Source organism: Tasmannia lanceolata, unplaced genomic scaffold (genome assembly GCF_043159265.1).
Source record: "Tasmannia lanceolata isolate RefF3 unplaced genomic scaffold, GAP_Taslan_0.1 ptg000024l, whole genome shotgun sequence".
In the NCBI taxonomy this organism is placed as follows: domain Eukaryota; kingdom Viridiplantae; phylum Streptophyta; class Magnoliopsida; order Canellales; family Winteraceae; genus Tasmannia; species Tasmannia lanceolata.
Window position 1 is genome coordinate 7727715 of NW_027518701.1, and position 16458 is coordinate 7744172.

Genomic DNA, 16458 nt, shown 5'->3' on the forward strand with positions numbered 1-16458 from the left:
GGTGAAAGAAATGACCAAACTCCAAATCGCGGAGCCATTGGCGAAAACAGCTTTTAAAATCTTTCAAATAGTGAAAGAAATGACCAAACTCCAAATCACGGAGCCATTGGCGAAAACAGCTTTTAAAATCTTTCAAATGGTGAAAGAAATGACCAAACTCCAAATCGCGGAGCCATTGGCAAAAACATCTTTTAAAATCTTTCAAATGGTGAAAGAAAGGACCAAACTCCAAATCACGGAGCCATTGGCGAAAACAGCTTTTAAAATCTTTCAAATGGTGAAAGAAATGACCAAACTCCAAATCGCGGAGCCATTGGCGAAAACAGCTTTTAAAATCTTTCAAATGGTGAAAGAAAAGACCAAACTCCAAATCGCGGAGCCATTGGCGAAAACAGCTTTTAAAATCTTTCAAATGGTGAAAGAAAAGACCAAACTCCAAATCGCGGAGCCATTGGCGAAAACAACTTTTAAAATCTTTCAAATGGTGAAAGAAAAGACCAAACTCCAAATCGCGGAGCCATTGGCGAAAACAACTTTTAAAATCTTTCAAATGGTGAAAGAAATGACCAAACTCAAAATCGCGGAGCCATTGGCGAAAACAGCTTTTAAAATCTTTCAAATGGTGAAAGAAATGACCAAACTCCAAATCACGGAGCCATTGGCGAAAACAGCTTTTAAAATCTTTCAAATGGTGAAAGAAATTACCAAACTCCAAATCGCGGAGCCATTGGCGAAAACAGCTTTTAAAATCTTTCAAATGGTGAAAGAAATTACCAAACTCCAAATCGCGGAGCCATTGGCGAAAACAGCTTTTAAAATCTTTCAAATGGTGAAAGAAATTACCAAACTCCAAATCGCGGAGCCATTGGCGAAAACAGCTTTTAAAATCTTTCAAATGGTAAAAGAAAAGACCAAACTCCAAATCGCGGAGCCATTGGCGAAAACAGCTTTTAAAATCTTTCAAATGATGAAAGAAAGGACCAAACTCCAAATCGCGGAGCCATTGGCAGAAATATTTTTTTAAAATGAAAGGAAAATTCATTGAAATGATTGAAGAAATGACCAACTTTGATCGATTTCACAAGGTGAATAAGTCATTCTTCGCCAAGAATGATTGAAAATGCATGATCTTTGCTGAAGATAAAACTCAAGAAACTTGAAGAAAATTCCATGTATTGACCCTTCTTTAACAGGTAAAAAGCATTATGCTGAGGTTTGAAGGTTGGGGAGCAAATTCTAGACTCCACTGAGGAAATTGATTTTTCTTGGGAAGTTGACTCTTCAGGAGAGTGGACTCGTCTAAGGAGTTTAGAAGTTCGGTTCGAGATATACTCTTACATCTCTTATCTCAACTTAATGAAGACATTGACACTGATTGCCTTTTTTTTCTTGATATCTTTTATGACGCAAGTCATAAAAGATGCCCCTAGTGTATTGTACTTCCATAACAAGAGTCCCAAGGAAAGTAAAACCAGGATAGGTAGGAAAATTTGGGTTTGTATAGGTTCTTTCTTTGGAATAAAGATGGGATAATGGCTACGCTCAAAGACTTCTCCTTTCATTGACCACTATTTGAGGTTCGCTCTTTCCACCACCTTCTGCTTGAAATTTGACATCTTCAACATTTCTGAACAAGATATTTCTCGCTTTTCTCTGGTATTTAAACCAGGGTCTATTCATTTTTATCACTTCAGAAAGTATACACCCATTCTTCCAGTGCCAGATGACTTGGACCTTGAAGGAAAACAAATATGAATGAGGAACAGACTTCCAAGACTCTATCAAAGAAAATGTACATTATTCAAGGGACTTGACTCACTTTTGATTCACCCTTAGACCTTATGTGTATTTTTAAATGGTAAGGCTAGCCGCTCTAAGAATAATTTCAAAAACCATGTCAAGAGGCATTAATTTCCTCCATCGGTATTTCCGTCATGGTTATTACCCCCTTTGGATTGCTCAGTTTTAATGCTCCTAGTTTAAAAAGGGTGTCAAAGTAAGTCTCACTGACACTACTTGGATTCCAAGATCCTGCCCTGTGCAGTGATTGCTTCTTCATCTCTTCGAGTTTCCTCTGGTGGGAACTCATGATTATAGCATTCCAGGTTTCAGGTCTAGCAAACCATTTGCCTCAGCTTTTGCCTGGAATTCTCATACTATTCAAACGTCAAAGTTCTTCATAACCGATGAACTCCTTCCATGTTTATCAGCCCACTTTTTGTGGGAAGTCTTCGCCTCTGACTGGATTGCCTCTTCAATTTTTCAATCCAGTAGACCGCTACCCTCATTTTGCATAAGCCATCTCATTTGGTTATCGACTTAGCAAACGCACGATTCTAGGCTGCCCTTTCGGGTTTTCAACCTAGTGGGTCTTCAGACTCTCGTTCTTTTTATTTCCTTCTGTTTTTGTTTTCAAATGCCTTAAACCTTTGCTCGTCTCACCAGAAGAACTTTATAGGTAGGCTTGGGTTCAAAAGGGTTAGATATCAAAAGTTCAAACGATTTGGACCGAATCTGGTCTTGCCAGACTACCTACGTACCCCAAAAATGGAGGATCAGATCCGCGTAGTTCGCTTTGGGGTTTAACAAAGAATGGTTTAGCTTTTTAGCTTCAAAATTTTGGAAGGGGAATGATTTAGCTTTTATCCCCAAGGTTTGACCGAACTTGAGTTTATCAAGTTGCCTACGTACCCCCGAAGAGTTGGGGATCAGGTCATGACGTAGTTCAGGTGCATAAAATGCCCCTGGTTTATAATGTGGTTGAAAGAATTATTTGGTTTTAAAATATTGGCTCAAAGGGCTCACAAAAGGATTTTTAAACATTGGGATTTTGGCTATAAAGGCTCAAACGTCCAAGGATGGCCTCCTGGTGTTTTGATGTACAAGCTTTTGAATGTTTAAGGTTCAAGACTTTGAAAATTTTTTTTTTTTATTATTTTTTTTTTGTTTTTTTTGTTTTTTTAGAGTCTGGCGGTATTTGCAAGCAAGACTTCAACCATGGTGCTCCACTTAAACTTGTGCGCTTCTCGAATATTGAACTCATGCTCAAGATTATACTGCTCTCAATAGTCTCCAAATGTTGGAGACAATTCTGATATTCAATCCATCTCATAGACTCCATCACTTGGGTCTTTGATTTTTCCAAGATGTTGTCTTAGGGACACATTCCCTTCTCCTTCTGTCTCTTTTTCTCATGCCTTTCTTTTCTTTTGAATATTCTCTTTCTTTTGGACATAAAAACTGTCCTTACTATCTGAATACGATGACTTGAAATCCCACCAAGATGTACAACACAAATGCTCTTCTTGGGGATCAAGTCTATGGCTTTCTTTTCTGAAAGTCATCTCTCAATGTCTTCATCAGCTTCACTTAATGCTTGATGTTCATCTCTCTCAAATTCTTACTTTTCGACTGAGTGTCTAAAGCGGAATGAGTCTTGCTTTTCACAACAACAAGGCGTTCACCTGGTTTATCCTTATAGGATCAAGCAAGACTACCTCAAACCCCTATAAACAGGTTTATCAATTCCTCGCTCTCCTCGGAAGATAAAGTTTTGCCAATCCATCTTTCCCGAGTTTCGGATTTCAAAACCACTATCAACAGCTTTGATTTCTTCTTTGAGTGGCTACGCTCGACGCTCTTCCTCTCGTTTGATCATGTTTCAGATCTCGAGGGGAATTTCGTCTGCATTCTCATTCGAGAAGAGTGTCTTTAGTTTTAGTTTAAACATTAGATCTAAGAGTGAATCATAGAACATCAAAGATACAAAATGAACAACTTTATTGAATTGAAGACTCTGAAGTACATCAGTAACTTTTTTTTTTTTTCGACACGCCTCAATGAGCTCTACATTGAACTTGACAAAGGATGGAAGCAACAAACTGTGAATGAACACGACTGACAAACATGACACACACATTTCTTTCTTTTGTTTGACATTGACACAATAAGACTTACCAACTTTGAGAGAAGAAAGTTGGTGTACACTCAACGAAAGACAAACTTAACAAAACAGGACACTTCTTCGATGGTAAATGAACTGGCATTGAAAGGTTATGGGTGACACTCCTTCCTCCATGATGTCCATAACTGGGGGTTCAACCCTGGTGTAGGTCCTGTTGACCTGGCTGGGTGAAATGAAAGGAAACTGGTTCAACAAATGGGTGAAGTCAGTTAGGTCTGACTCCTGTCATGGAAATGACAAACACTAACTTTAGTATGAGGCAATCTTGTCGAATGTTATACACAAGTTGAAACAAGAGATAATACAAACACATCTCTCCCTCGGATAAGAACCAACATCATAACAATTGGAAGAAGGATTATGGTAAGATAAACACATGACTCATCAACAATCCCAAAAGATGGCGATCACACTGAAAATGTGTTGGGTAAAATTTGGCAGCATGACGGCCACACAAAGGGACCCCACAAGTCATCTCAAGGGTATATGGATAAACTCAGTAGTATAGGTCTCCCAGCAAGGATACTTGCACTCAAATGATGGTGGCAAGATAGGCTCATGAGTGGAAAACAGAATATGGTCATCAGAGGGATGTGATCAAATGAGGGACTGATCATGAATGACGACATTTATAGATGGGTTGAATTTGCAACCAAAAGATCTAAGGATATATCGTGACCATAAGAATGATGATTAGAAGCCATCGATCTGATCATAATCTAAAAGAATGAATAGATAGGGATAATTGATTAGATTAGGAATGAAAACCTAACTAAGAAGTAACCCTAATCTAATAATGTAAATACACGATGGAAAACATGGATCAACATTATGAACAATAGATCAAGGGATAGATTATGGATAAAAAGGCCAATAATCTAATGATTATCCACAGAATGGATAAATAGAAAGAATTGATTAGATTAAGAAGGAAAACCTAACTAAAAAATAGGCCCTAATCTAAATATATGGAATAAGGATCAATGATACAAAGGTATGAATCAAATCTATGATCAAAAGAAATAGACCATGGCCATAATGACGACAAGTAGAAGTTACCGGCCATATCTAAATCTCAAATAATATGACTGATTGGATTAGATAGGAAACACTACAAAGGAGTAAGCCCTAATCTAATAATCAATAAATAGGTGTATATACATATATACACCCTAACCAGGGGCACCAGCCATAAATATAATCCCACAAAGTCAAGACACTTGACTTAAGACAGACATGTGAGTGTACTAGGACTGCGTTGTAGCCATATACGGTGAGCTACAATAATCAATGAATAGGACAAGGCTCCTAAATCTAGGCTCCAACATGTATAAGCAACACATGTTCGTCCTTATATGAATGCAATATATATATATAAGCACATGCAAATCCTAATTGGGTTCCACTAAGTTAGCAAATATATTCATATACATAATATATGTAAAATGAAAGTAGAGCTCCGGACTCAATATATCGGGTACTATGCTTATGATCCATACTTAAAAATGTATAACACAAGTACGCCTAGTGTTATACATAGTATGCTTCATTGCTCATCGGCTGCTGTAAACACAAGTACGCCTAGTGTTTACGACTGCAGCACTGGCGCATAGCTTGGTAATAGATACAACAGCACCATCTGGATAGTGATATCCCATGAGGTACGCATTATATCTATCCCATGGAGCTAATAATAAGAAAATCAATAAAAGAGAAAAGAAAATAAAATAAAATGATGTATGCTGTGCAGTGTGTGAATCCCTTGTTTTAAACACCTATCTGGTGCCCCTGGATTCTAAGCGATTAAATTCCCATTTATAATGATTTTAGCTCAAAATTCTTCAAAATTAATAACAAATGGCATTTTAACAGAGTTAGGCAATATCTCGAAAGAAATCCCCAGCAGAGTCGCCAGCCTGTGGACCCCGATCCGAGAGAGTCGGCGGTGAGGGACGTGCCCCACACTAAGTCTCAGGATCATCCACGTGAATGGAGAGCTCTACCAAGGAACTCTCGAAAGAAGTGCCCCTCACAGCATGAGTGGCGATACAAAAGGTGAGATACCTCTCGATTCGGGGACTAGCCCAGATTCGAGGCGTACCTTAAACAAAGAAGAGTCGCCATCCAAGGAAAAAGGCAAATGGGCCTTGGATCCCATACTATGCTCTGTTGCAACGGATAACCAGAGATATAAAATAAGGTTCGTGCCTGGTTACGAATTCGGAAGGTCTAAAGAGCACCTCATCCGCCCAAGTGCAAACACCTGGTCTCTTATGCCATTTACTTAATAATTTTGAAGAGCTTTGGGGGAAAATCATATGAAATGGGAATGAATATCTCCGAGAAGACGTCTATCTAATCATGCATGTCTCGGAGATGAAATCAAAGGCACACAAGATAAAATAAAAGAAACATGTATCACCTAAGCATAGCTAGGTTATAAGTGACATGCCTAATGGGTGTCTAAGTTCTGATGAACAAACACATGCATGACACACCAAAAAAGTATAAGGTCTGCGCAATAAAGTAAGAAAACACTGCAAAACATAGAAAATGACTCGATACCATACAACCCTAAAACTCTAATCTATACCTAGGCCCGAGTCTTTAGATGATCTGATGTTCATCCAAAGAAGCCTACGTATCCCCGCCTCCACGAGAATCAAGGCAACGTAGTTCTTCGCACCTATTCTAAGCTATGATGCCTAAGACATCTAGACCTCTATCCTAGACTCGATCTAAAAGACCGGACTAGTTCTTAAAGCTTCTTGTGTGATTATTTAAATTCCAATGGATTGTAGATTTTAGGACACCCTATATGCCCTAACTAAATGCAGGTTAGTCCTAAGCTAATGCAGGTGATTCCTATAATCTAAGTGTAGCTAGGCTGTACGCCCTAAGGGAAACAATGGGATCACTAGCGTATCCAAGACTTAATCATCAGTCGGCGATATGAATCGCCAACTGACTAGACGGAGGCGCTCCTATAACTCTAGGACAAACTCCTAACTCTAACACAAACACAAACAAACCACACAACACATCAAAGACAAACTCAAAACTCTAAAACTCTTTATCTAGGACAAACTCCTAACTCTAGAGGAAGATCTTGTTGAAAACAAGGTTTTGAAGATTTTTGGTATTTTTTCTTAAAATGGGTAAATGATTTATTTACAAAGGTTTTGCTGGACCTGAGATAAGAATCTCAAGCTGCACTACGTACCTCGTGGAAGAGGATCAAGCCAACGTAGTTCGAAACAGATTTCCTAACTACTCCTAATGACTCAAGATTTTTGAGATTTTTGGTTTTTTAGATGTTTTTGTTGTTTTTAAGTATTTTTGACTCAAGGGGGACAAATCCTATCATCATAAGGGGAGGACAGACTCCTGATATCCCGCAAAGGTTGGACAGCATCCTATGCTTTGCGGGGGAAAAGAACAGAATAACAACTCTGCAAGGGTTGGACAGCATCCTATACCTTACAAGAGCGGATAGAAAAAACACAAGATTTGATGAGAGGTTGGATAAAATCCTAACCCCTATGATGATAGGACTGACTCCTGAAAGAAAAACAGACTCTCTAGCTAAGGACAGACTCCTAGGCTAAGGACTGACTCTGAAAATAGGATTCTTAAGAAGGAGGTGCTAATGAGACAAAGCCTGTCTCCTAAAAGAAAAAGAGATAAAGAAGGGTGCTAGTGAGACTATCAAGCTAAGATAAAACTCACAAGTAATAAGGAAAAAGAGACTTTGCGCATATTTAGCAAAGGTAAAACATCCAGCCGGGCCGGACAGCTACCTAGCCCTAGGGTGCAACAAATGTGCAACCCAATACCCATAAGGGTAAGGGGTATGTTGCCAAGCCGAGTAGGATGTTCTCCCAAAACCAAATGATGCACAAAGAGGAGGTTTAGCAAGAAAATGAGACTAAGTAAGTCTCTTAGACACAGAGGTAGGATAGATAAAAATACTAACAAGGAAAAAGAGACCTTGTGCATATTTGGCAAAGGTAAAACACCCAGCCGGGCCGGACAGCTACCTAGCCCTAGGGTGCAACAAATGTGCAACCCAATACCCATAAGGGTAAGGGGTATGTTGCCAAGCCGGGTAGGGTGTTCTCCCAAAACCAAACGACACAAAAAAAAAGAGGATTTAAGACCTATGAGACTAGAGATAGTCTTCTAGAGGTTAACTCAGGTTGATTCATTAATGAGACAATGCCTGTCTCCAAAGATTTGGATCTAAAAGACTAGGCAAGTCTTTTGAGAAAATAGAATGCTATTTGGACTAAGCGAGTCCCCTAAGGATGGGCTTAGGCTAGCGCCTTCATCGCCCTTGCAACGAGAGGGAATTCTAATATCTAAAGAATTTAACAAAAATCTAAAATACTGTGTTAATCTATCAAAGAGAGAAGAAAAGTCTACCAGATAATCACAAATTCCATTCTATTCTTATAAAAATAAATCAAGTACTAAAAAAAAGAAAATTTTTCAATAGAACAATACACGATCTATAGCAATTATAAAAGGATAACAACATTAATTAGTCCAGACCAGCCGCTGGATAGCCTAATAAAGCAAAACAATATCAAACACTTCAAAAACCAACCACAAACCCCAATACGGGGACTCCAATGAAATCAGATGATGCCAAAGTAATCATCTGATATCAAATACACATGATAATATTTCTAATCCCGCCTTGAGATCAGACAGTACTCATGTCGATGATATCGAATAGAGTAGTCATCTGATCTCCTTCTTCCTATTAACAATTCATTTAAGAACAAAGAATAGTATTACAATTATCTATCATTGCAAAACTCCTAAACACTAATCAATACTATAACTGGAATTCAAAATTGATTAATATTAATTATAACTAAAACATTGCAATCAAATTAATTGTAAAATTATTCCACCTAAAAAAAAAAATCATTCAACACAAAGTATATTTAAAGCAAAATTGAGATAAATACCTGAAAATGTTTAGGTGAGAAGATGACCTTGGATTAGGGTTTGAATTGATGGAAGGTGTATAGGTAAAATTGCCAGAGTCCACGGATTTCAAATAGAAGCAGCCAACCATCAAATAAATCTGAGATCTTTGTGGTGTCACTGTTCGTAGTGAACTATCAGAGAATAACTGGCGGAATTAGCACTATCTTGGAGCAATAATCAGCTGTGCTAAGGAAGTAACTAGTTTGGTTTGAACATTTGATAATGAGGTCAACTTCACTAACTGATGTTTGTTGTTGAAGTACTACCTTAATCAAGCTACAAGTTGAAAATAACCCACAAACAATACAAGCAGTACACAATCTGTCCACACAAAATACTAATATCCACACAACATTACCAAGATGAAATCTTTGCCATAGTAATTCAAGTAACAATCCACACAACTGCCATCTATTTGAAGCCCTCTGCAATATAGTCTTCAAAGATAACACACTAACACTAGAAGGAGCTGGAGGATCGATAGATCTTGCAAAAATTGAAGGATCGGCAAAGAGAAACAAAACTACAAGAGGAAAATAGAGTCCAGGTAATCTCGCCATGGCCAGAGCTCAATTGTGCTTTGCGAACAAGTGCTACATGGGAGGTTCCAAATGCAACGGGAAGGGCACCAGCAGCAACCAGATCACATCCATCAGGCACTAAAAATAGGTCTTTGATTCTAATTCTTATAGCAGTTGGAGAATTTAAGGAGGGGATAGGATGGGATCTGGAGAAAGAAATTGGAGAGGTATCGGAGATCGGGAGAGTGGGATCCCCGATCTAGTTGTAGATCAGAGCTTCCATGGAGGAATTGAGAAAGAAAAATGAAGAGACTATGAAAGAACTGCTAGGGTTTTGAAAAGATAAATGCAAGATCTCTTGTTAGAGTATAGCAAAGAAAGCTAATAGAGGAAGAAGAAGAGGATCTGCCGGAATTTATGCTCGCCGGAGGAGGTGAATCGGTTGGAACCAAAAAGTGACCGGCTGGAGTTAGAATGTTGCCGGAATTTGCAGAGGTTACCGGAGAAGAAGATGAAATGACCAGAAGGATTGACCGGAGCTTCTCTCTCTCTCTCTCTCTCTCTCTCTCTCTCTCTCTCTGCAGATCTTGTAGTAGTGTGATGAAGAGAGGAGTAAGAGGTGAAAATTGACCAGCCGGAGTTCCGGCAAGCTTGCCGTAAGGTTCAATCAGAGAAGATGAAAACAAATAGGGTTAGGTTTTCAAATCTCTCTCTAAAACGAAAATGAGATCTCCCTAGCATCTATGCCATGCTATGCACAGATCACCTCCCGAAACTTGGCTCCGATCTGGTTCCCGCACCAGCCGCCCGGAGAAGATGAGCTCGCCGGAGAAGAAAAGGTACAGTTAGGGTTTGAGGTGGAAAAATGGTGTTTCTCAAGATGAACTCTTCAAATCTGGAGATTAACAGCAGGCTTTAGGCCAAAGAAAATGAGACTTGGCCGGCCGGAGCTTAGGATTCCGGTGAGATCCACCGAAGAAGGTGATCGGAAAATAAGTTTTTGGGGTTTTCTCGGGCTCTCCCTCATTTTTCTCTCTCTTTTTTTTTTTAACGAAAAATGAAAACCCCTCCCCTCTTGCAAATGAGCATCCTCTATTTATAGATGGAGAAGATGGTGGCTGTCATTAGGGTTTGAGATGCTTTCTGCCTCTCTAGCTCTCTACCCCTGTTTTTTTTACGAAAAATGAAAAAACCCTTGAAACCCTCACTCGATGGGTTATAAGAAAATGATATCTTTACCCCTCATCTTTCTTGGGACAGCCACCTTAATCCCTGATTCACTCCCCTCTTGAATTTACACTACGATATTCTCTCGGCTCGTTTGCCAGGCAAACGCACTCCGATTTCGACGAAATTTTATGGGGACTTAGCTGGGACCCTAACCTACCTTGGGGAGAAATTTGGGGTCCTAAAGAGTTGGTTTGATAGGGTTTTTGCACAAACATGGAGAGATTAGGGTACGGTCAAAATGGGGTGTCTACACATACGCCATGACGCCCATCTGCACCGTTGATTCGTCATAGTGGGGGCGAGATTTGCCTTAAGGACAGCGAAGATTCTTCGTGCCTCAACTCGATAAGTGATCTAACGATTTGTTCTTCCTTTACAGTTTATTATTGCAGAAAATTGTTACTGTTGAAATCTGCTTTTGAAGTTACGAGATTAATTTCGTATAAGGTATTATCTCATCCTAAATTACAGATTTGCACATCAATTTTTTATAACTTTTTATAACATTCTTAAGGCAAATCTCTCTACGATCTGTGATCTGTAATTTGGGATTCCGATTATTGGAAATTAATCATCATGACTTCCCAAACCGAAAGATCGAAAAAATTTGATGGATCGGATTTCGGTAGATGGCAAGAAAAGATGCGATTCTTTCTGACCTTTCTGAACCTAGACTATATCTTGAATGCTCCTGAACCATCACCTGATGAGGAAGAACCCGCAAGAACCCATCTCTCTGAGAAAAGGAAAAGAGATAATTATCTCTGTAAAGGCCATATACTGAGTTGTCTCAGCAATCAATTGTTCGATGTATTTTTCAGAATTGAGTCTGCCAAAGAGTTGTGGGAAACTCTAGAGCAGAAATACCTGGTTGAAGCCGCGGGTTCTAAGAAACATCTTATTGGAAAATATTTCCGATATCAGATGATAGATGGAAAATCTATTATGGATCAAGTAAATAAGATCCAGTTGATTGTTTCTGATATTCTTGCTAGAGGTATTAAAATAGAAGAACAGCTCCAAATTGGTGCAATCATTGAAAAATTACCACCTTCATGGGAGAAATTCCAAGACACCCTTTTGCATGACAGAAACGATTTTTCTCTTCAAGATCTATTTGTATATCTTCGAACTGAAGAGGAAAACCGTTTCAGAAAACAGAAATCAAAGGCCTATGAGTTTAACTCTAAGGCAAATCTCACTGAATCTTCATCTGGAAAGAAAATCTATTCTAAACCTGGGTCTGGATCTGGAAAAGGAAATTTCAAGAAAAATAATAAGGACTTCAAGAAAAAGAAAGGTAACTGCTTTGTGTGTGGGAAAGCAGGTCACTATGCTAAAAACTGTCGCAAAAACGACAAGAAGAAAAACCCTCAAGGAAATAATGCGCCTCAGGCAAATGTGGCTGAAGATCAATATCTGTCGGCTGTAGTATCTAAAGTGAACCTGGTTAGCAACGTGAAGGACTCGTGGGTGGACACTGGTGCCACCAGACACATCTGTAGTGACAGAAGTGTATTTTCTTCCTACGAGCTTGTAGGGGATGGAGAGCAGCTTTTCATGGGAAACTCGTCAGCATCTGCTGTGGCGGGTAAAGGAACAGTCCTATTGAAGCTTACATCTGGAAAAGTTCTGAAGCTCTGTGATGTCCTTCACGTACCAGATATAAGAAAGAATCTGGTGTCTGGGTCACTTCTGATCAAGAAAGGTTTTAAACTAGTTTTCGAGGCTGATAAATTTGTCATTACTAAGAATGGTGAATTTGTGGGGAAGGGTTATTCCAGTGAGGGTTTATTCAAATTGAATGTATTTGAGAACATTATGAATAAAGCATCTTCTTCTTCTGCTTATATTATTGATTCTTCTTGTTTATGGCATGGTAGGCTAGGTCATGTTAACTATGCATCTTTAAAGAAAATGATGACGATAGGTCTAATTCCTAAAAGTGATCTAATAATAGATAAATGCGAAATTTGTGTGCAATCAAAGTACTCTAAGAAGCCTTTTCATAGAGTAGAAGAAAGAAATTCAGAACTTCTTAGTTTAATTCATAGTGATGTATGTGACTTAAACAATGTTTTAACTAGAGGAGAAAAAAGATATTTTATTATATTTATAGATGATTTCTCTAGATTTTGTACTGTTTATCTTATTAGATATAAAGATGAATCATTTAATAAATTCATTACATTCAAATCTGAAGTAGAGAATCAGTTAGAAAAGAATATCAAAATCCTAAGATCTGATAGAGGAGGTGAGTACACCTCTAATGATTTTAGTGCTTTTTGTGAATCTCATGGCATAATTCATCAAGTAACTGCACCTTACTCTCCACAACAAAATGGAGTTGCTGAACGTAAAAACAGAACTTTAATGAACATGGTAAACTCTATGTTAGGGAGTTCAGGTTTACCTCAGAACTTATGGGGAGAGGATCTTCTCTCTGCTTGTTATATTCTAAACAAAATTCCATTTAAAGATTCTGACAAAACTCCTTACGAGTTATGGAAGAATAGAAAACTGCATTTTAAATACCTTAAAGTGTGGGGGTGCTTAGCTAAAGTTAGGATTCCAGATCCTAAAAGTACTAAGTTAGGTCCTAAGACTGTTGATTGTGCATTCATTGGATATGCACAAAACAGTAGTGCATATAGGTTCTTAATCTATAGATCAGATCATGTTGATATGCATCCCAACACCATAATTGAATCCAGAGATGCTGAATTCTTTGAAACCATATTCCCTTATAAGACTAGTCTAAGTGAAAACACACTAAAAAGACCCATTGAATCTATAGAAAAAGAGCATCAAGTATCTGAGGAATCTGTAGAGCCTAGAAGAAGTAAAAGGGCAAGAGTAGAGAAAAACTTTGGTCCAGAGTTCATTGCCTATCTTCTAGAAGGAGATCCAAAGACATATAAAGAGGCAATGTCACTTCCAGATTCTTCATTCTGGAAAGAAGCTGTCAAGAGTGAAATAGACTCTATTTTGAGTAATGGGACATGGATCTTGACAGATCTGCCTCCTGGTTGTAAACCTATTGGTTGCAAGTGGATCTTTAGAAAGAAATTAAAAACTGATGGAACTATAGATAAGTTCAAAGCTAGACTAGTAGCTAAAGGGTTTAAGCAAAAAGAAGGAATGGACTTTTTTGACACTTACTCACCTGTAACCAGGATAACCACTATTAGAATCCTTATTGCCATAGTTGCACTCTATAACCTTGAAATCCATCAAATGGATGTCAAAACAGCCTTTCTGAATGGTGAATTAGATGAAGAGATTTATATGGATCAACCTGAAGGCTTTGTAATCCAAGGCCAAGAGCAAAAGGTATGCAAACTTATAAAATCTCTATATGGTTTAAAACAAGCACCAAAGCAATGGCATGAGAAGTTTGATAGTGTGATGCTATCAAATGGATTCATAATAAATGAATCAGATAAATGTGTTTATAGCAAATTTAGTGGGGATAGTGGTGTTATTGTTTGTCTGTATGTAAATGATATGTTGATCATCGGAACAGACATAAGTGTAATTAAAGACACTAAGAAATTTTTATCAAATAATTTTGATATGAAAGATTTGGGAAAGGCAGATGTAATCCTGGGTATCAAAATAAATAGAAACCCAGAAGAAATAATTTTAACTCAGTCTCATTATGTAGAAAAAATATTAAGGAGGTTTAATAAATTTGATTGTAAACCTGTAGCTACCCCATATGATTCTAGTATAAGATTATGTAAGAATAAAGGAAGTGGAGTAGATCCACTTGAATACTCTAGAGTTATAGGGAGTCTAATGTATTTGATGAACTGCACTAGGCCAGACATTGCCTATGTAGTGGGTAGACTCAGTAGCTATACCAGCAATCCTGGTAGTGATCACTGGGAAGCACTAATTAGAGTATTGAAATATCTTAAAGGAACCATAAACTATGGTTTGCATTTTTCTAAATATCCTGTTGTACTAGAGGGGTATAGCGATGCCAATTGGGTATCTGGATTTGAGACCAAATCTAGGAGTGGATATGTCTTCACTCTAGGAAGTGCAGCGGTTTCTTGGAAGTCTACCAAGCAAACTTGTATAGCCAGATCCACTATGGAGTCTGAGTTTATTGCTTTAGAGAAAGCAAGTGAGGAAGCCGAATGGCTTAGAAACCTTCTGTCTGATATTCCACTTTGGAATAAGCCAGTACCAGGTATTACAATCCACTGTGATTGTCAAGCTGCTATTGGAAGAGCAGGTAATAATGTATATAATGGAAAATCCCGACACATTCGTCGGAGGCATAACTCCATAAGACAGTTGTTGAAAAATGGAGTGATAACCATAGATTTTGTAAGATCAATTGATAATATATCAGATTGTCTTACAAAATGACTAAATAAAAATTTAGTCATAAGCACATCGAGGGGGATGGGGCTGAAGCCCACTGTTTAGATCACCTATAACAGGAACCCAACCTATCTGACTGGAGATCCCAAGAAGTAGGTTCAATGGAAAAAACAAGTTATTTGAGTGATCTGTTTTGCACCAAGTTGTATGTGAATTAAGTTCACTAAGCCTATCCCTATGGTGTGGGTGCAACCTGTAACGGTAAGAGGATGAGTTGTAGGACTCTTAATGTTATCTATAGCTGACTAGCTGTCAAGCTGATTGTCAGTGGGGTGCGTAGTTACAGGGCACTCCTGATAGATACACCTATATGAGTGTGGAAGTGTGGCCGCTTCCTATGAGAATTGGGCTAAATTCTCTAGAGCTCTCATGAAATCAGGATATAGCACATGGCCGAAAAGTGCAACACTGTATGAACTTGCTTATGCCTTCTGTGTTGTGTGTGTGGTATGTTGTTTCAGTTTATTACTAAAAGTGCTTGGTTTAAGACGTATGTTCACCAAATACTTGATAAACTCGATATACCTGCACTAAGTAAAGGTTCAAGTCCAAAAGACACCTCTACTGATGCATAACACATCTTGCCTTGATCAAATCTATTTACATTTATGATTTATTTCTTGTAATTTTGAATTAGTGGGGGATTGTTGACTTTTTGTAATTCAATCTTACAAAGGGGTGCTTTTAGTCTTTTACATTGGCTTTACTTTTTGCTTTAGGGCTTCTCACTCAAAGTTAAAGCTTCCCTCCAAAAAAGACTAAAGCCATGAGAAAACTTTAGTCCCAAATGAGAAGTGTGAGAGGGTGAGAGTGGCCATATATATACTTTCACTCTCTTAGTCTTGTGAATGAGAAAGAGGTCATGGGAATCCTACGCGCACGGATCACCCACTTGGGTCCGGTGGGCTTTTGGTATTACCACACACGCGCGCCGCCCGGCCCGGCGCGGCTCGGCCTGCCGCGCGCGTGGGCCCAAAGCCTTTTTATTTTATTTCTTTTCTTTTTCTTTAATCATTATTTAATACTTTTTACCGTTTGAGATTCCTTAATTCATGGTTTTGTGACCGTTTGGGAAACGTCTCTCACGCATTAAAAGAGTGCGACGTTTCATCCCAACGTGTCTATTATTTTTCTATAAAAACGGTTTTACAGAGATAGAAAGTAGACAGAACGGATTCTTCTTCTGCTATCCTCTCTCTGGTTTCCTTCTGGTTTTCCCAACCTTTCTGATCAAGGCTTTTGGCACATATAAGCAAGTTGTTAGGCATCCGGGCTGCGTGAGTGCACACCCCTGGAGCGAGAGTTGTTGTATCCTGGAGGCATACGCCGTGACGCCCATCTGCA